This window comes from Manduca sexta, chromosome 15 (assembly GCF_014839805.1).
Source record: "Manduca sexta isolate Smith_Timp_Sample1 chromosome 15, JHU_Msex_v1.0, whole genome shotgun sequence".
Lineage (NCBI taxonomy): Eukaryota > Metazoa > Arthropoda > Insecta > Lepidoptera > Sphingidae > Manduca > Manduca sexta.
Window position 1 is genome coordinate 10,073,020 of NC_051129.1, and position 23,918 is coordinate 10,096,937.

Genomic DNA, 23,918 nt, shown 5'->3' on the forward strand with positions numbered 1-23,918 from the left:
CAGAGATGTACTAAGCAATTTATGAAAATAATAACTAATATTGGGCAAAATAATGGATTTAACAATAGACTTGGTCCCGAACTGAAAATTAAAAAAAAATGAAGAAATTAAAATGAAAACTTAGATTTGATCTATTTTATTACTAAGCATGGAAATAATATGAAGACTTGGCTTAGGCATAACGTATTGAATTTCATTGCAAACACTATTTTAATGACGAGGCTGTATAGGCTATAACTCTTTGCCTTCCCAATAAAAAGGGAAAATTAAAAAAAAACAATAGTTATGGCGCGAAAACAGAGAAACCATGGACAGATGTTTTTGTGGTTGTGTTTAGACCAATTTAATTTCATTATTTAAAATAATCACTGATGACGGGATTTATTAATGGTGAATAAAATTTTATTGTATTATTTAAAATAAATCTGATATAATCATGGGTATCACGGGTTTGATACCGTTTTTAGAAAAGGCATCAAGACAAGCAACTATTAGTGAATTTAGTGGTTGTACTGTAGCAATTGATTCATATTGTTGGCTACATAAGGGTGCTTTTGGATGTGCAGATAAGTTAGTGCGTGGAGAAGAAACTAACGGGTAAAGTTTACATATAAATGAGCTTCATAGTAATTCTAAGACAAAAGTATATTATCAAATATTATGTTATAAATAATACCAATTTTTTTAGGCACGTAACATATTGTTTGAAATATGTGAATATGCTTTTATCATATAATATTAAACCAATATTAGTATTTGACGGAAGGCATCTCCCTGCAAAGGCAATGACTGAATCCAAAGAAGAGAGTAAGTTATTATAATATTTATTTTTGGAATGTAATTATCTGTGAGCCTAAATATAGTGGACAATCTCAATGGAGAGCAGCCATATAAACAGCAGATGTTATATTGCACAGGAGTTTGTGTCCAAGATGCATTCTCTGTTCCTTCATTGTTATGTCTGGGGACACAGTTCAACATGGGCAAAGAGAGATCAAGCTTAGAATTGCTTTACATGCTTACCAAGGCACGGGGGTATCATACCACCAACTTTCACACCCAGAGCTGCGATTGTGTAATTTTTAAGATAGAAAAATCCTGTCGCAATTTTTTTCCCCGACCTGGGATTCAAAGCCAGGACCTCAGTGATGTCATACTCATACTATGTATTATAATTACACCACCAAGGCAGTCAAATTAGTCTTTAGATAGTATGTGGGCTTGTGTGCGGTGGTAAAATGATAATGGGGCAACCAAACACTACCCTCTTCTAGCAATTGGGCAAAGATCTCAGCAAATATGTCTCCGAAAACCTAGCATAAGTTAAAGTCACTACTGGTTGTCAGGAGATATGTGATGTCATCCTGAGTTCGATTCCTACATTAGACTTTCCTTGCAGACAGGCAAGTGATATTATCAATTTGAGATTCTAAATGTACTAAGAAAATAATACTTCAATTTAAACTCCACTAATATGACATTGTTTTATGGTACCTCCATTAATTATTAGCTAAGACAGGACATAATATAAAAACTTTAATATGCATAAATATTGTGGAATAAAGAAGCAATTAATGTAATTTTTTTCTTAATGTCTTTACAGGTCTCGTAATGGGGCAAAAAAACGTGCTGCAGAATTGTTAAGTCTTGGAAAAGTTAGTATCACTGTTACACATAAAATACATAAGTACCATAATTCCACAGTTTTTAAATATATAGTACAAGAACATTTAAACTGTATGTGTCTAGTTTTTAATTATTTCATATTTCCAAACTTAATTTATAAATATTTATAATATGCTATTTCCAGTAACTGCCTCGGTGGCGTAGTTGTACTGCATGCGCGGTACGGCAGCGCTCTGAGGTCCTGGGTTCGAATCCCAGGTCGGGCAAAAGTGATATTTGGGTTTTTCTGCACAGTATTAGCCCGGAGTCTGGAATTTGTGCCCGATATGGCGATAGGCTCGCCCCCTATCACATCATGGGACGGAACACACTTGGCGAAAAGTGGGTGCTATAGTTGCGCCTCTGCATACCCCTTCGGGGATAAAATGCGTGATGTTGTGTGCTATTTCCAGATAAGCGAAGCTCAATCATTAATAAGACGTAGCATAGATATCACTCATGCTATGGCTCTGGCACTCATCAAAGAATGTAGAAACATGAATGTCGACTGCATAGTAGCACCTTATGAAGCGGATGCACAACTTGCCTACCTCAACATCAAGAATATTGCTCAACTAGTCATTACGAAGACTCTGACTTGATATTATTTGGATGCAATAAAGTGAGTTGTTTAATCAACTTGGTTTAAAAATCTGAGGATGTGTTAGAAAAATGAAGTATAACTAAGTGAACTAATGGCCAATTTAAATAAATAAACCCAACTTTGAATGATTCCCAAGAAAAACCCAATCAAAATCTATAAACATGTCAAGTTTGCAGTATTCTGATCAGTCATATTTGCTATACATCTGAAGGTAAAATGAGGTATTATTTGAAAGTGGTTGTAATTAATTACACAAAAGAAACTCAAAAAATGTAATTTTCAGGTATTTTTCAAAATGGACCTTGAAGGCAGAGGCACACTTGTCGACACTATAAAGCTGCCATTAGTAATGAAGTGTCCAATAGAACACTACACATTTGACAAGTTTAGGAGGATGTGTATCATGTCAGGATGCGATTATTTGGCTTCTTTGCCAGGCATAGGACTTGCTAAGGCGCGTCAGTTTGTCACCACCACGCAAGATCCCAGCTTTGCCAATGTAAGTATGAAATACCATTCACATACTCTTGATATTTCAACAATAAAAAAGTCTTGTATTGTTCATTTCTCTATCTGGACCCTACACCCCACTTTATTTATCATTGCAATGAGGTCACTGACATATCCCTATAAAAAAATATAAAAAGCCATGAGAGACTAATTTTCCCAACATGCAAAGCCTATGTTTTGGTATTTCAGGCCCTTAGGAAAGTTCCCAGTTTCTTCAAGCGACCATCCCTAATAGTTACAGATGATTACCGAGAGAGTTTCTTGAAAGCAGAAGCTACATTCAAACACCAGTATGTTTACGACCCAATAGATAGAGCTATGGTGAGATTGACAGACCCTGACGATGAAGGTAATCTAGTAAAATTGGTGTCTAAAGATCTTTAAATACTTATGTGATTAAGAAATGCATTTCATCTTACTTCATATAAAAAAAATCTATTTCATTTCCACAAATTTTATTTCATATAATACATTTGAATTGTAAGATCTATGATCATACTGACAGTCTCAAATTTTCCTAATCTCCATCATCGGCTACCATCAATATAAAGTTTTCCCTAAAATGAGCAAATTTTACCTGTTAGACTATATTTTACTGACTAATATATATTTTTGCAGACATTGAAAAAGCATTATGTGTTAATGCTGGTGAATTATTAGACCCAGATATCGCTTTTCAATTGGCGTTGGGAAATTTGGACCCCTTTACCTTGGAGAAAATGGATGACTGGCATCCAGACCATCGAAGTGTGGATGTGAGTTGAATATACTATTTATTGTAGTTTACATATGAGTTAAGAAGTTAACTGGTAGGATATTGACTTTTGTGATGTTGGTATCCTCATAAGTACAAGAATATATGGTAGAAAGTTAAGCCTTTGTCTACTTGGTCAGAGTAATATTTTAATCGAAATTAGGCTTATCGTTAACAGTATATTCAAAAATTATCAGATTTATACATAATATTTATAAATTAATAATTATTATGCCTCTTATTTGTTATACACTTCTTACTAGAAATACGTTAAGTTACATTATATTTTTAAGTGTTGTTGCTGTGCCTAGGTCTCCTGGAATTACATTGTATTGTCCATTTTTAACCTAATTTATTTTTTATGTTTGTATTTTTGCATTCTGTGTTTGCTTGTGGAACTTATCCTTACCTAGCGTGTAAGTTTTATATTTTTTGTATAATTGTTACAACTGTAAGCAAACCTAAATAAATAAATAAATAATTTATCATCTTATGTAAAAAGATATGCACATAGGATGCAAAATAAAGCATTTTGTTACTACGCCAATAATTTATATTCATATTTACAGACACAATCCATAAAGACTGGCAGTTGGAAACAGAAGCTATCCAAACATCCAAGTATATGGTCAACAGAATATAGAACATATCTCGACAATCACTGCCCATGGAAGAAGAAAGTAAAGAAGCTTGAGCCGATTATAGCGAAACCCCAGACGAGGCCGCGGCAAAATGTCCATCTAGTGAGTAGGAATGTGCCGGAAACGCAGGACGAGAGGTAAATAAGGCAAACCAAATGTATCCTTGGGTTTCTATTAGAAATTTGACAGAAAGTATTATGTGGAAAAAATTGAGTGTTACCGTTTTGTAAACGGATGAAAGGCGTTCTGTTATTAACGTGCACTTCCAAATGATGGTGCTGTATTACACAGTTTTTGCAAATAATTCCATGCTATCTTTTCCTTGTACCGGAAACAGTTCCCAAGTTCCATTCAGTTAAATACAAATAGTTAAGCAGTCAGTAAAAAAGACGAATCTTATTTTTTTTTTATAGAACTTTTATGTAGAATCAACCGTTTTCCTTATGACGGCAGTAAGGCGTTGTAGGACGCCGTGTCTTTTTTATGGGCGCGGCAAAAAGATTCAATTACTCCTGATGGTAACCGTAGTGGGGTCCACTAACTCTTAGCGGGCATATACATGTAAAATATAATTATAAAGTTCCATTATTAAATTTACAACACGATTTTTGTGTGAAACAAATTATTTTTCTTCTTGTTTTTTTAGTTTATCAGTAGAAGCTTTGAGCCAAATGTACATGATACCTGCTAGCAAAAGGCAAAAACTTGATCTGAATGACGAGAATGGTATGACCCAAACAGATGACGAAATGTTACAAGAAATAACACAAAAGGAAAAATCACCGATACTTGAAAACAAGCAGAGGTCCTTTAAGAAATTTATGAGTAATGGCCTTGAAAAACGCCTTAGTAAATTCCTAAAACAATAATAGGTAATAATGTAGTTGAGAGTAAATTTTTCAACAATTCTGATAGCGGAATAGTTATCATGGAGAGCGAAGATATAGAAGATACTAGAACAACCAGAAATCCATTCAAAATAAAAATTGAATCTCAAAGTTCTGGTTTTGATACACAATGTTCCGAAATACCAGATTCGCAATTTTCTGATATGCCTGAATCTCAATTACCATTATCTCAAAAGGAAAACATAGACAATAGCCCAACAAAAAGGCCAATAAGTCCAATATTGGACCCAAGTCCACATCGCAATCCATTTAAAACATTGACAAAAATGCCCACATTTGATGTAAATACTCAGGATTCTGTGATTGAAGACACTTTTTCTGTGGGCTGTTTGGATGCTCCTATAGATTCACAGGTTGGTATGAATATAATAGATTCAAATAATTTGCATGCTAGGTAAATATTAAAGATAAAATGCTTTATGCTTATAATAATATCTATATCTCTTCAAAGAGGGGAGCGTGTCTTCCTAGAACCGCGTGACCATGTAAAGGGGATTGTTAATGTAGGTTTTGCCAATCGATTTCTATCACTCGAGAGCAGTTATTTTTGTTTGTATGAAAGGAACCATATATCCTTCTGTATTCCTGACAATCAATATACAAAATTATATGATCACCGTCTTGAGTAGTAAAAGCGTTACAAATAAACAAACTAATTTTTATATTATTAGGATACAGTGGCGAAGCGTCCATACAAGCCGATTCCTACCGGGTTACCTTTTGTAAATTAATTAAAAATAATAAAAGAAAAACATAACAGTATAACTAGAATAAAACTAGTATATTAAACAAGTCATCTTATACTTATTCCATTAAATCAATACTTCAACGATAATGGTACATAGTTCATATTATCAATTCGTTAAATCGTAACTCGTGCGCAATGCTTGCGCCTTATAGTGTTCGAAGTGAACCCGGCCGCGCATAGCTTCCTTCGCGATATTGTTGTCTCTTTCACACGCAGCGCGGTGTCTTTGTCTAATCTTTTGGAAGTGACGTAAAAATACATGTGTGCGTGCGTGTCTGTGTACTTCAGGGTAACCCGAGAATTTGCGGCTTCATGTTGAGCTATTGGCGCGAAATATATTTAATAATTTAGAATGTATAATTAGTGTTTGTGCGTTATTAATTCTTGTTGGACTCTTTTAGGTACCTATGTTCAAAATATATGATTATTTTGTAAATTCAGAGACTAGACATATATGTTAGGAGGAAATTATTAAGTATTATGATATTTTACTGATTTTAATTTATTGTGAACAGCGTATTATTATATTATGTTAACTGTAGAAAAAAATATTTTTTGAGGTTCCCTTTTGAAAATGTTCACCCTTCGCCACTGTTAGGATACTTGGTAATTCCCCTGACTTCCTCTTCCTTGCATTGAAGAGAAGGGAAGTATGAGGATTTTTACTTTACACTGCAAAGTGGTATGACAAAATATATTGGCACCCCCGATCTATATCATAAACCGGCCTTTATATATATTTTTTTTATTCGGTTCGGAAAAGTGACCCCACTGCATCTGATGGTAAGTGGAATGTCTACTCAGATGATTACCCCTCGGTAGTCGACACAATTATGACGGCCTGTTGGAACCGGATATACAGGCTGATCCCGGAACGCGACACACTTACGTGGGCCGCTATGGCGGGTTTTAACACGTTGTGTACGGTGTTTGCTATCCGAGCGGATATATAATATATCTACCAACAAATATTTACGAATACGTGATGAAAATATAAAGGACATTGTCGAAAACGGCCCCAGAACCAACAAAGGTGTGACTAGCACCATAATTATTTATGTATTTTTTTATATTATTTGCAAATATGTGTATAAAACGGACAAGCTGCTAGCTACATCCAAAATGAATATATAAAAGTATTGTAACGACTTAAAGTCAAAGTCGCCGACATGTTTACAACTAATTGTGTATAGAGATGTACCGGTTTGACAAAACGATAAATCTAATTACCGACAATTAATTATTGAAACATTTTAATATATTCGATTTGTGAGGCGATATGTTCTTTAATTATTATAATAATATTTAATCGAGCAGTGGATGCGTCTCAAATAATTAAGTAGTTAGTTTTAGGACTAAATTGATTATAGATCAAGTCGTCTATGAAAAAAGTTTTTTTTTAGTTTTTAATTCATATTGATTTACTTTGTTTATTTGGATTCTATATTAGCGACCCGCCCTGGCTTCGTACAGATAGCAGACCATAATATATTATGCGAACATTTATTTTTCTGTCGTACAAAATATTTATGAATTATACATATAAAAAGTAGTGTTCTTCTCTCTCCCTCCATCCGGGGCCTCAAACTCTCTCCATATTAAATTACTATCGGATCCGCCCGTGTGAAAGATTTTCCGGGATAAGGGTCCCGCTAAATATTTTTCCGAATAAAAATAACCCTATGTTGAATAAAATCGATTTTTGTATAAATGATCGATATAATCGATCCAGAATCTAGTCGAGTAGTATCCCTAATTCTTACTTCATTTTTCAATTAAAATTAATGTCACTCACACTTCACTCATCAGAGGCAAATAAACTAGACTCTCACTTTCCATATAATATATTATAATTCTCTGACTCTCACTATATCATTGACGATTCGGCTATTATAAAGACTCTGTGCGATTGATTACGATATCGACATACACTGGCTGTGATTTTGGACTTTGTGAACTGATGTAACAATTTACCTGGCATTGATAACGGATACGAAATGGAAATTGCTTTTTGCATTAATTGTGGCTCTGCTGGCGGATCCATGGTGTTGGAGAACGAGCAGATTCGCCATTGTATACAACAATGGACAGCGCCTCGTTTGGTACGCACATTTTCTTTAATCGTACAAGTTTAACTGCCGCCAAACTTCTAGTTCGCTCCTCAGTTCCTGTTCTTGGTAACTACGTTGAGACAGCAAACAGAGTCTGTATACTACCTACTACACACTTTAGCATGTGGCTGTGGCAACTTAAGAGCAAACTAGCAAGTATATTGTTGATTAAAAATGTGTGTCATATGCTTGAAGGTTTCTTACATTTAATTCAGCTGGATGATTTGTATACATAAATCTGCTTTCCGTGTGACACAATATTAATATATTGCCATTCTAATTTGAGCATAATGTGTTTGTTTTTTTTTTCAGGTTGTAGCCCTTGATCTTATATGTACAGCATGTTAGACCACGGCCCAAGAGCCTATACATACTTCAGCTGTAACAATGTTAGTAGAAGCTGCGTGCTCTGTAATAGAATGTTGGAACTCCGGACTCCGGTGATTGTGATTGGCAAAACTGAATTGATAAATAATACCATAACAACAACCCTCTTGCACAATACTCAGATAATATTTTATAAAACAATGTAGGTGATGATGAAATAAATAATATGAACTAAAAATATTTTTTTATTTGTTTAATTTAATCCTACATGCCCTAAAAGTCTACCAAAAGTGTGTAAAATATGCCATGCTTCTGATGAAGCGTGAATGCTCAACAGTGCGCCTCTGTCTGTCTTTTTTTCGGGGGAATACGTACGACGTACGTATATATAGAAAATACATAAAATCTGAAGGGTACTCTTAGAGGATGTAAATACTATAACTACATAATTAGGTACCTTTTTAACTTATAAAAAATTATATGAATCAAGTCTTAAAATAGCCTGATTTAAGTAAAAAATAACACCGGTCAACACGATTTTTGAGTCTGGTTCCTGAATGTGAAATTTTGGTTTCTCCTATGTTACAAATAAATAAAAAAATAACTGTTCCGATCAAAGTTTGCTTTTGTAGAACTAAAGCAATTTTACTGAGTTTCAAAAAACACATACAATTTTTTATACTTTCTCTGTAATTTTATTTAAAATAACGATAAAAAAAAGTTTTTATTGAACATCAAAGTCTTTTTTATACAAGAATTATGACTAATAATAGCAAACAAATAGAAAATAACAAAAAATCATGGTCAAAAATGTTTTTTTTTAATGGATCTTTTATGTTTGTGTGCGTATTAATCCCCAAATGTAATCTCCCATCATACTCTCGTTGTACTGCCCTTGGTAATGTCGTTTAAACTCCATCACATCTTGGTAAAAACGTTCTCCCTGCTCCTCTGAATAGGCACCTATATAATCTTTAAATTTGTCCAGGAGAGCATGTAGCATATGGAGTTTATCGGACATTCCGCAGTCCATCAATTTAAAACTTTCAAGCATAGTTTCAATGAACTCTTCATAATTGTCGACTCTGTGATTTCCAAAAAAACAATGGACTACTGCTTTCAGACGCTTCCAGGATTATTTTTCATGAGCAATAAGGAATTTTGTGAAATCATCGCTGCTCATTATTTGTTTTATTTGTAGTCCAACGAAAATACGAGTTTTAACTTTAGCTTCAGATAATTTGGGAAAAAATCTCTTTAAATATTCAATAGCTTCAGAATTATGATCTAGAGCTTACACAAATTGTTTCATTAGCCCTAACTTTATATGTAACGGTAGCATCAATATTTATTTAGGCTCTACTATTGGTGTCACTTTCACATTATATTTTCCAATTTGAAATTAACACAAGCACCGTGAGGCACCCATTTCTTATCTTGATTCCGTATTTTGAGGTTATAATAAGCGTCATAGGCTTCGCAATGCTTCAAAATCGTTGCCAAAGCAATTTTTTTGCTTCTTACTTTAATAAATTGACCGCAAATAAAACAGAATTAATCAACATCCTATTTACACTTTCTTGGTGCCATTTTCTAACCAAGCACGACATAAAAGTCGGTTGTTACAACTCGAATATACTTTATTTTAAATAGTAATAGACTAGTAAACACTAACTACTGCCGTTCAGACATAATTCACAATTTACAATTAAAATGATCAAAATGCTGCCGCCTGTGCTCATGAGAATCAATTAAAATCTTCAAAACGTACTTATCAACATAAATCAGACAAAAGCAAACTTTAAGAGTTAAAATGGATATCCGAGTATTTTTCGATGTTTGGAATCAGAATTCAAGCATTAGAACAGAAACACAAAAAAAAATTTTTTTTTGTCGACTTGTGTAATCAGACACCTACATTGTGATTAATCTTTAGGGCTTATATATATTAGATAGGTAGTTATATCAATAAAAAGCATATTTAAAGCGTAAATGATAGGACTATAAATCTACCTTGAACATTGAAAAGGTTTCAATGTTTACTATCAATTATAACCTCAAAGTCTCATCGTTTTTTTGGATTGATGCGATATCCCAGCTTGTCCGTTTTATAAATAATATGTCATGAGAATTTATTAATGATTCTAAATATTACAAACATTTTTCCATTGCTGTTGGTTCCAGGGCGAATTATGTATGGGCACAGAACAATGTCCTTTCTAATCCCAGCCACAAAATTGTATATGAATATTTTACATACATACATAACATCACGCATTTTATCCCCGAAGGGGTATGCAGAGGCGCAACTAGGGCACCCACTTTTCGCCAAGTATGTCCCATGATGTGATAGGGGGCGAGCCTATCGCCATATCGGGCACAAATTCCAGACTCCGGGCTGATACTGAGCAGAAAAACCCAAATATCACTTGGCCCGACCCGGGATTCGAACCCAGGTCCTCAGAGCGCTATTGTACCGGACGTGCAATACAACTACGCCACCGAGGCAGTGAATATTTTAAATAAAGATTATTATGTAAGAGCAAAAATTCGTATTACAAAATTATTCTTTTCATGGATATTCAAGTAGATTAACGCAGCTTAAATATGTAAAGCGTATTTTGCTAATAATTAAAACAAGTATGAGTATTATAATCATGAAAAAAATCTTATACAAGCATACAGGAGAGACACTGCGAGTAGACAATGGATATTAACGTGGTAAAATTTACCTTTATTATTTCAGACGACCTTCTGCGAATCTCCCGTAAAAAGTAGTCAAGCGACGACTAGTCAGAAATCGCCGCCTATATTTAATAGTCAACCCGCCAAATTCGGCGCCAAAACGAATGGTCTTAGAAAAACACCATTAAAAAAGACTGTATCTTTGCCGAGCAATCAACCCACATTGTTGAGCAAGTTTGGATTCCAGAAGAAGTGAGTAACCTTTACTAGACCTATACAGGGTCATTTTGACATTGCGTTACTAAATGAGACCATATACTTTAAAATTAAGTATATTACTGCTGTCTAGTGGTAGATCATCCATATTTGAGAGTCCGCCTGGATAGATATCACCGCAATGTCTATTTCTGCCTCCAAGCAGCAGTGTGTAGTCACTGTTGAGTTCTGGTTTGAAGGACATTCTAGCCAGTGTAACGACTGGACATAATGAGACTTAACATCTCACGTCTCAGGATAGCGAGCGCAGTGGAATAACAAACAATACTTTGTAATTCAAGGTTTTGGTGTTTCTACTGTTTATGGTCGGTCGTATCGCTTACCATCAGGCGAACGGCAAGCTCGTCTCGTCATACAAAGCAATAAAAAAATAAATATATAGATAATAAGATCTATCTTTGTAAATGAAAGAAAAGATTACAGCGCCTTCTTAGCTTTTTTAGATATCTTTATATTAAAAATATCAAAGAATATCATTGTTTTTTATTGTATAAAACTGAATTATAAAAGTTATTTTTTTATTTTCAGACCTGTGTTAAGAAAAAGTTGAAGAATTTTACAACGATAAAGAAGTGTGCATTATTTAAGTTTTAAGCATTTGAAGAGTACATTTATTTATATTTAATGACTAAGTAAACCATACTTGGTAATGTGTTATAATTATGATTGAATTTGTGATAGAAATAATGATGTGATATATTTTTAATGTGTTTGTTTTATTTTATTGAGGGAACTTCTAGAAAGTAGAATGCTCAGCAATGGCTCAGTATATGTTTAATACACGACCAATATTATTATTTATTAATTTATTTATTTGAACAGCCAACAAAACATACATCTTACATAGTTTTTTTTTAACTATATAACTAACTTTTATTATACTACAAATTAACTTTATTATAAATACCAAGAAGATTGGAAAATTTCAAATTATTATTCGATGGATTACTCGACGTTTATAGAAACTAGGGTGTACCTAGGGCCTTCTTAGCGGAAGCGGATGTAGAAGCGAAACTCTTCGCCTAGGCTGGGGTGGGAAGGTCAACGGACACGGAGGCGAAGGTCTAATTAGAAGTGTAAAAAGTATAAATTCATAGATTTATTAAGGTAATAGGTAGTCAAAAAGGTTTATTTCAAATACATGTAAGTTCTTATATGTATAGTACACAGCATAGCTTGCCATAGACAGGCCCTATATCTAAATTTGTTGGGGCTTCGGGCCAGTGCGAACTTTTGGGCGCCTGCTTAGTTAAATGTAGGTGCCCATACCGAGAGGGGGCCCCAAAACTCGGGGGCCCCGTATCACTGATACGGCGGTAGCTATGCCCCTGATGGTACACTTAAAGAAACTAGTAATCACTCGTAATCAAAATAAGTTATTAGTAATAAAAATTCAGAAGTCGGAATGGGCAGCATCTACCTCATATGTAAAAGTCGAACGCTATGCAGGGCTTCCATTTTTATTATTTGTTCATACAACCACTTTTAGATATGAGATATATTCTTATATTCTTGAAATACGTACTTATTTAAAATTCAATCTAAAAGAATATGAAACAAACAACAACGTCGCCCCAAGCTTCTTGTTATCAGATCGGTATCAGAACCTGTCTTTCACAACCGAGTATTCAATTTGATTCTATTCTACGAAATTGTTTAACGTAATTATTAAAATGATAATGTTGCTAGATACATATGAATTCTATCATACCTAGGTAAGTACTTGTTTTTGTGTTTTAAACCAAAAATTGCAGATAATTACGCTATTATACAAGTTAGTGTTTTTTTAAATTGAAACCGACACTTAAAACAAACAATAACTTTCTTTATATACATATTCTAAAACCGTAATGGCAAATATTACAGCTAACTATAACCATTAGTTAAAATTGTTAACTTGTAATCGAAGCTCCGTCAATATGGATCTGATTCAGAAATAGCATAGTTTTAATTTATTTACTTAAAGTTACAATTTTCATAAAACTTCAGTTTTACTTTTTCTCCTTTACGAAGTTAAAGCATTTCCATCGAGATTTCTGATTCATTCCTCCTTTAATAGCTGGTTATAACAAAGTTACAAGACACGTACACAAATTACACACATTAAAACGTCAGCGTATGCGTGTTATCGCAACATAAACCAATTTAAAATTAATCTGATAAACCGACGTCCAATAATGCGTTTTAACAAGGGTACAACATTTCTTATTGCGGGGTTATTTGTAACAAAAGATCAAGCGATAACTGCACACTTGATTACTGAATTATAATTTTAAACATTACATACAATATTGGCTGTGATTACATCTGTTATTAGATTTTTGGATAGTGATGATTTTCGTAATAAAAACAAATTGGTAGAGATAAGTCATCTTTTTATTTGAGGATGTAATTTTTTTTCTATTATTTCGTTTTGTTACAGGGTTTCACTGACCGAATGCTGGCTAAGTTGAAATTAAAGTAGAGTCTTAAAATTACAATATTATTAGTTATAATTTGATACATTTATTATTCAGAGCGCACATGACATTTCAAGCTGAAGTTAAACTAAACAGTCAGTTACATCATTAAATTGATTTTGATTGGCTATAAAAGCATTCCACATATTCAATTCCGCCATGTCCCTGCGGCACGAGCGTTCCAAGACGTCGCTAATTTAATAAAAGGACATTGTCGAAAACGGCCCCAGAACCAACAAAGGTGTGACTAGCACCATAATTATTTATGTATTTTTATACTATTTGCAAATATGTGTATAAAACGGACAAGCTGCTAGCTACATCCAAAATGAATATATAAAAGTATTGTAACGACTTAAAGTCAAAGTCGCCGACATGTTTACAACTAATTGTGTATAGAGATGTACCGGTTTGACAAAACGATAAATCTAATTACCGACAATTAATTATTGAAACATTTTAATATATTCGATTTGTGAGGCGATATGTTCTTTAATTATTATAATAATATTTAATCGAGCAGTGGATGCGTCTCAAATAATTAAGTAGTTAGTTTTAGGACTAAATTGATTATAGATCAAGTCGTCTATGAAAAAGTTTTTTTAGTTTTTAATTCATATTGATTTACTTTGTTTATTTGGATTCTATATTAGCGACCCGCCCTGGCTTCGTACAGATAGCAGACCATAATATATTATGCGAACATTTATTTTTCTGTCGTACAAAATATTTATGAATTATACATATAAAAAGTAGTGTTCTTCTCTCTCCCTCCATCCGGGGGCCTCAAACTCTCTCCATATTAAATTACTATCGGATCCGCCCGTGTGAAAGATTTTCCGGGATAAGGGTCCCGCTAAATATTTTTCCGAATAAAAATAACCCTATGTTGAATAAAATCGATTTTTGTATAAATGATCGATATAATCGATCCAGAATCTAGTCGAGTAGTATCCCTAATTCTTACTTCATTTTTCAATTCAAATTAATGTCACTCACACTTCACTCATCAGAGGCAAATAAACTAGACTCTCACTTTCCATATAATATATTATAATTCTCTGACTCTCACTATATCATTGACGATTCGGCTATTATAAAGACTCTGTGCGATTGATTACGATATCGACATACACTGGCTGTGATTTTTTGGACTTTTGTGAACTGATATAACAATTTACCTGGCATTGATAACGGATACGAAATGGAAATTGCTTTTTGCATTAATTGTGGCTCTGCTGGCGGATCCATGGTGTTGGAGAACGAGCAGATTCGCCATTGTATACAACAATGGACAGCGCCTCGTTTGGTACGCACATTTTTCTTTAATCGTACAAGTTTAACTGCCGCCAAACTTAAAAGATTGCGTCGTCGATATATTTGTTTTAGCTGTCATTAATTTATTGTTGGATCGGACGGACGTTCACAATCTTTTCGCTAGCTATTTTTGTGTTCTTGATTATTTGTTAATTTGATTCAAATTATTCTCTTTTGTAAATAAGTACAGTTTTTGTTATAAGTAATAATGACTATTTTAGTTTATGTTAATTTTTCTAATAAATAAATGTAAAAACCCTAAATTCAGAAGTGGGATTGTGCCACATTCTGACGCCATTTTCTAAGACGTGTATAAAATTAAAATTCTTTGTTTTTAATCCCTACTTTCTTGTTTGTTCGCCATGCCGAAGATTAAAATTAAAAGTGGAGCTAGGAATCGTGAACGTTCTTCCGTTTCGAGAATTGAGCAACAGCTTGAATCTGTAATTTCTAGAATAAATGCGTTTGAACAAAATGATTCCAGGATTCACAATGCAGATAAAACTAGCGTGTGCTCAGGTGACTTCGCGTGCACTGCAGCTACCCGCGTGACAAACCGCACGCTCGCTTACACCACCGATGCCGTGCGAGCCTGGAGGACCTGAAGCTGGAGGTTCACTACCAGCACCACCTTGCAATGTATCCCGCGCATGTAGCGTGGATGCGTGTATGCCGTTTTCCACCACCGAAAGTGTTATGAATGAGGTGACAAATAAGCTAGTAACAGTTATCAAGGCGCTTAACCCGGTAAGATCCAACCAAATATTTGTTTCGAATTTTGAGCCATCCTTACATGATTTTAATGTGTGGTGTAATGAGGTAGAAAATCTGCAAAATATTAACCGATGGGACGACCGTGAATGTTTAGCGCGTATAGGTCATTGTCTAAAGGGTGATGCTCGTGTCTGGCTTAATGAGTGGACAACTAATGATCGCTCTTGGTCGAATTTCAAGCGAAGTCGAAGTTGCAATCATTATGCTCGCGTCGAGTAGATATTGCAAATATTCTTTTCGATGTTCTAAAAACTGACTCAGATCAGTATTCCACATATGCCGAATATGCTAGACCTTCGTTACTACGTTTAAGATTTGTTTGGGGTTTAAGTGAGGAACTAATTTCTGCGATTATAGTGCGTGGCATAACTGAGCCTCAAATCCGGTCAGCTGTTATGAATAGGAATTTGTTACCTAGTGATATAGTTAACTTTTTATCAGTTTATATGAAACCTTATTCGAAGGCACAGATCAAAGCACGTTATAATAATAATCCTAACAATAAAAACTATTCGCACAAAAGAGATTATTCAGGTGCTAAGTCAAAATGTTTTATTTGTGGGGAGTTTGAACATAAACAGACCACTTGCTCTAAACGTTTTAAACAAATGACGAATTTGATAAAAATCAGTTGTCAACTTTGAAGCGGTTTTATACAGATAGCTCAGTATCAAGGTCTGAACCGTGTGGTTTTTGCAAAAAGATAGGTCATAAGGTCATATTGAATCACGCGGACAATCTAATGTTATTTTTATCGCGAAGCTGTAAATGAATACAAGTTTAATGATATTGCAACTGCAATGATTCAAGGGGTTCCTGTAGATATTCTTATAGACAATGGTTCTCAAATCTCTTTAATAGCGGAATCGGTAACCAAACATTTTCAGTGTACCCAAACCACTCCTTTTTGTACATTGCGTGGTATTGGAAGTGAACATATTGAGTCTAGCTTTTCTACATTTACATTAACTGTTGAATTTCCTGAGATTACACTTGATGTAGATTTCCATATGGTGCCCGATCGATATTTGAGTATTCCTGTAATACTGGTACCGATGTACTTAATAGAGAGGGTGTGGTCTATACCCGAATGCGAGGTGCTCAAAGTTTAACGCGATCCAAGACAGTTTTTGATGTACAATTGAGTGTGTATCAATTCAACATTAATACTGCTGTTATTGGTATTGAGAGAGAGCATTTGCTTTCTGTAATTAATGAATTTTCTAATTTTCTCATTACTGGTACGACCATTACTACCGTTATCACTGGATCAATGCATATTCGATTGCACAATAAAACACCCACAGTTTTTATAGACCATACAAAATGTCCTATCATGAGAAAGTACGAGTCCGAGAGATAGTTAAAGATTTGCTCGACAAAGGATAATTAGAGAACTGGAATCTGAGTTCTCTAGTCCCATTCTTCTTGTGAAGTTGATAGACGGTAGTGACAGAACGTGTGTGGACTTCCGTGAATTAAATGCAAATACTGTTAGAGATCGCTATGCGCTACCACTTATTAAAGACCGTATAGATCGTTTGGATAAGGCCGTCTATTTTACGAGCCTTATTGACATGGCTACAGGCTTTCATCAAATTAAAATGAATAGCGAATCAATTCAATATACGGGCTTCGTAACGCCTGAACGGCATTGCGAGTATCTTAAAGTGCCGTATGGACTTGCCAACGCCCCTGTCGTATACCAACGTATTATAAGTAATACTCTACGACCTAATGATTTCTTATGTTTACGCAGAATGAGCTCACAGTGTCTTGCAAGTCTAGCAGCCGGTCTTTTGGGTCCCGATTTAATTAAATGTAGAACTGGATCCCAGGCTTGTGCAAGCTTCTAACCATCTTCCCTATGGAATTCTACGACCTCTTATTGAATCTGGCAAGGTGCTTGTACATATCAATGATGTATTAGTACCAAGCATGACGGTCGAGGAAGGTTTGCAAACTCTCAGAGAGGTATTAAGGACTTTGATTACTGCAGGTTTTTCCAATAAATCTTAAGAAGTGTACTTTTATTACGAAGGAGATGGAATATTTGAGTTGTACAATAAGTTTCGGTCAGGTAAAGCCGAGCGCGTATAAAATCGAAGCTCTAGTTAAATCTTGTATACCTAACAATGTTAAGAAGGTGAGACAATTTTTAGGTCTTGCTGGAGATAAGTACATACCTGGATATTCATTGCGAACGGGAGGTATCGCTAATCTATTCCGCAAAGGTGTGCAATTGTAATGGAGGTGGAAACTGCCCATTTAACAAACACTTATATGTTTTAGGTATCATCGACAGCCCCCTTTGCAGGGAATGTCTGTCGGATGACGAAACAGCCTCCCATGTTATCCTGGAATGCGGAGGAGTAGCTGCACAGCGGGCTGAAATCCTCGCCACACCGGGGTCACTCCGAGAAGCCTGTGGAGGAACCATGAAGATCCTGCGCTTCTGGAAGGAGTGGGGCTGGCTAGACCCAGAGCCGGCATTCTGCGCACAACGGCCCGATCTACTATGCGCTAAGTGTATTTCGAGTATCCCGAGGGCTCTACTCATAGTGTAATGCATCCTGAGGGCTCTGCATTTGTGGTACGCTCCGCACCCAAGGGGCGGCGGATGTAGTACTGATAACGCACCCTGAGGGCTCTGCGTTCGTTGGGTGTACATCCCGAGGGCTCTGTACATCCATATTTACTAGTAACCTGAGGGCTCTGCTAGTGTAGTTCTGAGATATCCTGAGGGCTCTGTCTCTTACTTTGCGTTTCTTGAATTGTATATCCCGAGGGCTCTGTACATTCATACTATCTAGTAACCTGAGGGCTCTGCTAGTGTAGTTCTGAGATATCCTGAGGGCTCTGTCTCTTACTTTGCGTTTCTTGAATTGTATATCCTGAGGGCTCTGTACATTCATACTATCTAGTAACCTGAGGGCTCTGCTAGTTTAGTTCTGAGATATCCTGAGGGCTCTGTCTCTTACTTTTTAACCATTTATTAAGTGACTTTTCTAATATATAAAAATGTGTTTTAAAGGTGATGAGGATGAGATCGAAGATCACAGAACGAGTGGAAGCAACGTTGAAAGTTCGTTGCAAGAAGTTGGGTTCATGTTGACAAGTTGCAGCGGTCATCCAGCCCAAGCCACAATACGGGCGAGGACGCACCTTCTTCAGGAGAGGCCGAGTTAGCAAATTCTTCTAGAAGACCGGGAGGCGTAGTTTAGCTGCAACTATAACGTAGGATTATATCCTCTTTGGTTTAAAATGGCCAGCTCGCGCGGACCATTGCGTCGTCGATATATTTGTTTTAGCTGTCATTAATTTATTGTTGGATCGGACGGACGTTCACAATCTTTTCGCTAGCTATTTTTGTGTTCTTGATTATTTGTTAATTTGATTCAAATTATTCTCTTTTGTAAATAAGTACAGTTTTTGTTATAAGTAATAATGACTATTTTAGTTTATGTTAATTTTTCTAATAAATAAATGTAAAAACCCTAAATATATTATAATTCTCTGACTCTCACTATATCATTGACGATTCGGCTATTATAAAGACTCTGTGCGATTGATTACGATATCGACATACACTGGCTGTGATTTTTGGACTTTGTGAACTGATGTAACAATTTACCTGGCATTGATAACGGATACGAAATGGAAATTGCTTTTTGCATTAATTGTGGCTCTGCTGGCGGATCCATGGTGTTGGAGAACGAGCAGATTCGCCATTGTATACAACAATGGACAGCGCCTCGTTTGGTACGCACATTTTTCTTTAATCGTACAAGTTTAACTGCCGCCAAACTTCTAGTTCGCTCCTCAGTTCCTGTTCTTGGTAACTACGTTGAGACAGCAAACAGAGTCTGTATACTACCTACTACACACTTTAGCATGTGGCTGTGGCAACTTAAGAGCAAACTAGCAAGTATATTGTTGATTAAAAAATGTGTGTCATATGCTTGAAGGTTTCTTACATTTAATTCAGCTGGATGATTTGTATACATAAATCTGCTTTCCGTGTGACACAATATTAATATATTGCCATTCTAATTTGAGCATAATGTGTTTGTTTGTTTTTTTTTTCAGGTTGTAGCCCTTGATCTTATATGTACAGCATGTTAGACCACGGCCCAAGAGCCTATACATACTTCAGCTGTAACAATGTTAGTAGAAGCTGCGTGCTCTGTAATAGAATGTTGGAACTCCGGACTCGGTGATTGTGATTGGCAAAACTGAATTGATAAATAATACCATAACAACAACCCTCTTGCACAATACTCAGATAATATTTTATAAAACAATGTAGGTGATGATGAAATAAATAATATGAACTAAAAATATTTTTTTATTTGTTTAATTTAATCCTACATGCCCTAAAAGTCTACCAAAAGTGTGTAAAATATGCCATGCTTCTGATGAAGCGTGAATGCTCAACAGTGCGCCTCTGTCTGTCTTTTTTCGGGGAATACGTACGACGTACGTATATATAGAAAAATACATAAAATCTGAAGGGTACTCTTAGAGGATGTAAATACTATAACTACATAATTAGGTACCTTTTAACTTATAAAAATTATATGAATCAAGTCTTAAAATAGCCTGATTTAAGTAAAAAATAACACCGGTCAACACGATTTTTGAGTCTGGTTCCTGAATGTGAAATTTTGGTTTCTCCTATGTTACAAATAAATAAAAAATAACTGTTCCGATCAAAGTTTGCTTTTGTAGAACTAAAGCAATTTTACTGAGTTTCAAAAACACATACAATTTTTATACTTTCTCTGTAATTTTATTTAAAATAACGATAAAAAAGTTTTTATTGAACATCAAAGTCTTTTTATACAAGAATTATGACTAATAATAGCAAACAAATAGAAAATAACAAAAAATCATGGTCAAAAATGTTTTTTTTTTTAATGGATCTTTTATGTTTGTGTGCGTATTAATCCCCAAATGTAATCTCCCATCATACTCTCGTTGTACTGCCCTTGGTAATGTCGTTTAAACTCCATCACATCTTGGTAAAAACGTTCTCCCTGCTCCTCTGAATAGGCACCTATATAATCTTTAAATTTGTCCAGGAGAGCATGTAGCATATGGAGTTTATCGGACATTCCGCAGTCCATCAATTTAAAACTTTCAAGCATAGTTTCAATGAACTCTTCATAATTGTCGACTCTGTGATTTCCAAAAAAACAATGGACTACTGCTTTCAGACGCTTCCAGGATTATTTTTCATGAGCAATAAGGAATTTTGTGAAATCATCGCTGCTCATTATTTGTTTTATTTGTAGTCCAACGAAAATACGAGTTTTAACTTTAGCTTCAGATAATTTGGGAAAAAATCTCTTTAAATATTCAATAGCTTCAGAATTATGATCTAGAGCTTACACAAATTGTTTCATTAGCCCTAACTTTATATGTAACGGTAGCATCAATATTTATTTAGGCTCTACTATTGGTGTCACTTTCACATTATATTTTCCAATTTGAAATTAACACAAGCACCGTGAGGCACCCATTTCTTATCTTGATTCCGTATTTTGAGGTTATAATAAGCGTCATAGGCTTCGCAATGCTTCAAAATCGTTGCCAAAGCAATTTTTTTGCTTCTTACTTTAATAAATTGACCGCAAATAAAACAGAATTAATCAACATCCTATTTACACTTTCTTGGTGCCATTTTCTAACCAAGCACGACATAAAAGTCGCTTGTTACAACTCGAAGATACTTTTATTTTTAAATAGTAATAGACTAGTAAACACTAACTACTGCCGTTCAGACATAATTCACAATTTACAATTAAAATGATCAAAATGCTGCCGCCTGTGCTCATGAGAATCAATTAAAATCTTCAAAACGTACTTATCAACATAAATCAGACAAAAGCAAACTTTAAGAGTTAAAAATGGATATCCGAGTATTTTTCGATGTTTGGAATCAGAATTCAAGCATTAGAACAGAAACACAAAAAAAAAATTTTTTGTCGACTTGTGTAATCAGACACCTACATTGTGATTAATCTTTAGGGCTTATATATATTAGATAGGTAGTTATATCAATAAAAAGCATATTTAAAGCGTAAATGATAGGACTATAAATCTACCTTGAACATTGAAAAGGTTTCAATGTTTACTATCAATTATAACCTCAAAGTCTCATCGTTTTTTTGGATTGATGCGATATCCCAGCTTGTCCGTTTTATAAATAATATGTCATGAGAATTTATTAATGATTCTAAATATTACAAACATTTTTCCATTGCTGTTGGTTCCAGGGCGAATTATGTATGGGCACAGAACAATGTCCTTTCTAATCCCAGCCACAAAATTGTATATGAATATTTTACATACATACATAACATCACGCATTTTATCCCCGAAGGGGGTATGCAGAAGCGCAACTAGGGCACCCACTTTTCGCCAAGTATGTCCCATGATGTGATAGGGGCGAGCCTATCGCCATATCGGGCACAAATTCCAGACTCCGGGCTGATACTGAGCAGAAAAACCCAAATATCACTTGGCCCGACCCGGGATTCGAACCCAGGTCCTCAGAGCGCTATTGTACCGGACGTGCAATACAACTACGCCACCGAGGCAGTGAATATTTTAAATAAAGATTATTATGTAAGAGCAAAAATTCGTATTACAAAATTATTCTTTTCATGGATATTCAAGTAGATTAACGCAGCTTAAATATGTAAAGCGTATTTTGCTAATAATTAAAACAAGTATGAGTATTATAATCATGAAAAAAATCTTATACAAGCATACAGGAGAGACACTGCGAGTAGACAATGGATATTAACGTGGTAAAATTTACCTTTATTATTTCAGACGACCTTCTGCGAATCTCCCGTAAAAAGTAGTCAAGCGACGACTAGTCAGAAATCGCCGCCTATATTTAATAGTCAACCCGCCAAATTCGGCGCCAAAACGAATGGTCTTAGAAAAACACCATTAAAAAAGACTGTATCTTTGCCGAGCAATCAACCCACATTGTTGAGCAAGTTTGGATTCCAGAAGAAGTGAGTAACCTTTACTAGACCTATACAGGGTCATTTTGACATTGCGTTACTAAATGAGACCATATACTTTAAAATTAAGTATATTACTGCTGTCTAGTGGTAGATCATCCATATTTGAGAGTCCGCCTGGATAGATATCACCGCAATGTCTATTTCTGCCTCCAAGCAGCAGTGTGTAGTCACTGTTGAGTTCTGGTTTGAAGGACATTCTAGCCAGTGTAACGACTGGACATAATGAGACTTAACATCTCACGTCTCAGGATAGCGAGCGCAGTGGAATAACAAACAATACTTTGTAATTCAAGGTTTTGGTGTTTCTACTGTTTATGGTCGGTCGTATCGCTTACCATCAGGCGAACGGCAAGCTCGTCTCGTCATACAAAGCAATAAAAAAATAAATATATAGATAATAAGATCTATCTTTGTAAATGAAAGAAAAGATTACAGCGCCTTCTTAGCTTTTTTAGATATCTTTATATTAAAAATATCAAAGAATATCATTGTTTTTTTTTTATTGTATAAAACTGAATTATAAAAGTTATTTTTTTATTTTCAGACCTGTGTTAAGAAAAAGTTGAAGAATTTTACAACGATAAAGAAGTGTGCATTATTTAAGTTTTAAGCATTTGAAGAGTACATTTATTTATATTTAATGACTAAGTAAACCATACTTGGTAATGTGTTATAATTATGATTGAATTTGTGATAGAAATAATGATGTGATATATTTTTAATGTGTTTGTTTTATTTTATTGAGGGAACTTCTAGAAAGTAGAATGCTCAGCAATGGCTCAGTATATGTTTAATACACGACCAATATTATTATTTATTAATTTATTTATTTGAACAGCCAACAAAACATACATCTTACATAGTTTTTTTTTAACTATATAACTAACTTTTATTATACTACAAATTAACTTTATTATAAATACCAAGAAGATTGGAAAATTTCAAATTATTATTCGATGGATTACTCGACGTTTATAGAAACTAGGGTGTACCTAGGGCCTTCTTAGCGGAAGCGGATGTAGAAGCGAAACTCTTCGCCTAGGCTGGGGTGGGAAGGTCAACGGACACGGAGGCGAAGGTCTAATTAGAAGTG

At 34.9% G+C, this 23,918-nt stretch overlaps 1 long non-coding RNA gene and 1 pseudogene across 1 annotated transcript; both read left to right on the forward strand.

Moving 5' to 3' along the window:
• Window positions 1–979: 979 nt before the first annotated feature.
• On the forward strand, window positions 980–11,935 carry LOC119189426 (annotated as a pseudogene).
• A 2,960-nt stretch (window positions 11,936–14,895) lies between these two features.
• LOC119189401 lies at window positions 14,896–23,547 on the forward strand. The gene is made up of 4 exons (XR_005112402.1): window positions 14,896–14,997; window positions 15,490–19,016; window positions 22,623–22,813; window positions 23,370–23,547. It is a non-coding gene; the product is annotated as an uncharacterized LOC119189401 (long non-coding RNA).
• Window positions 23,548–23,918: the final 371 nt, after the last annotated feature.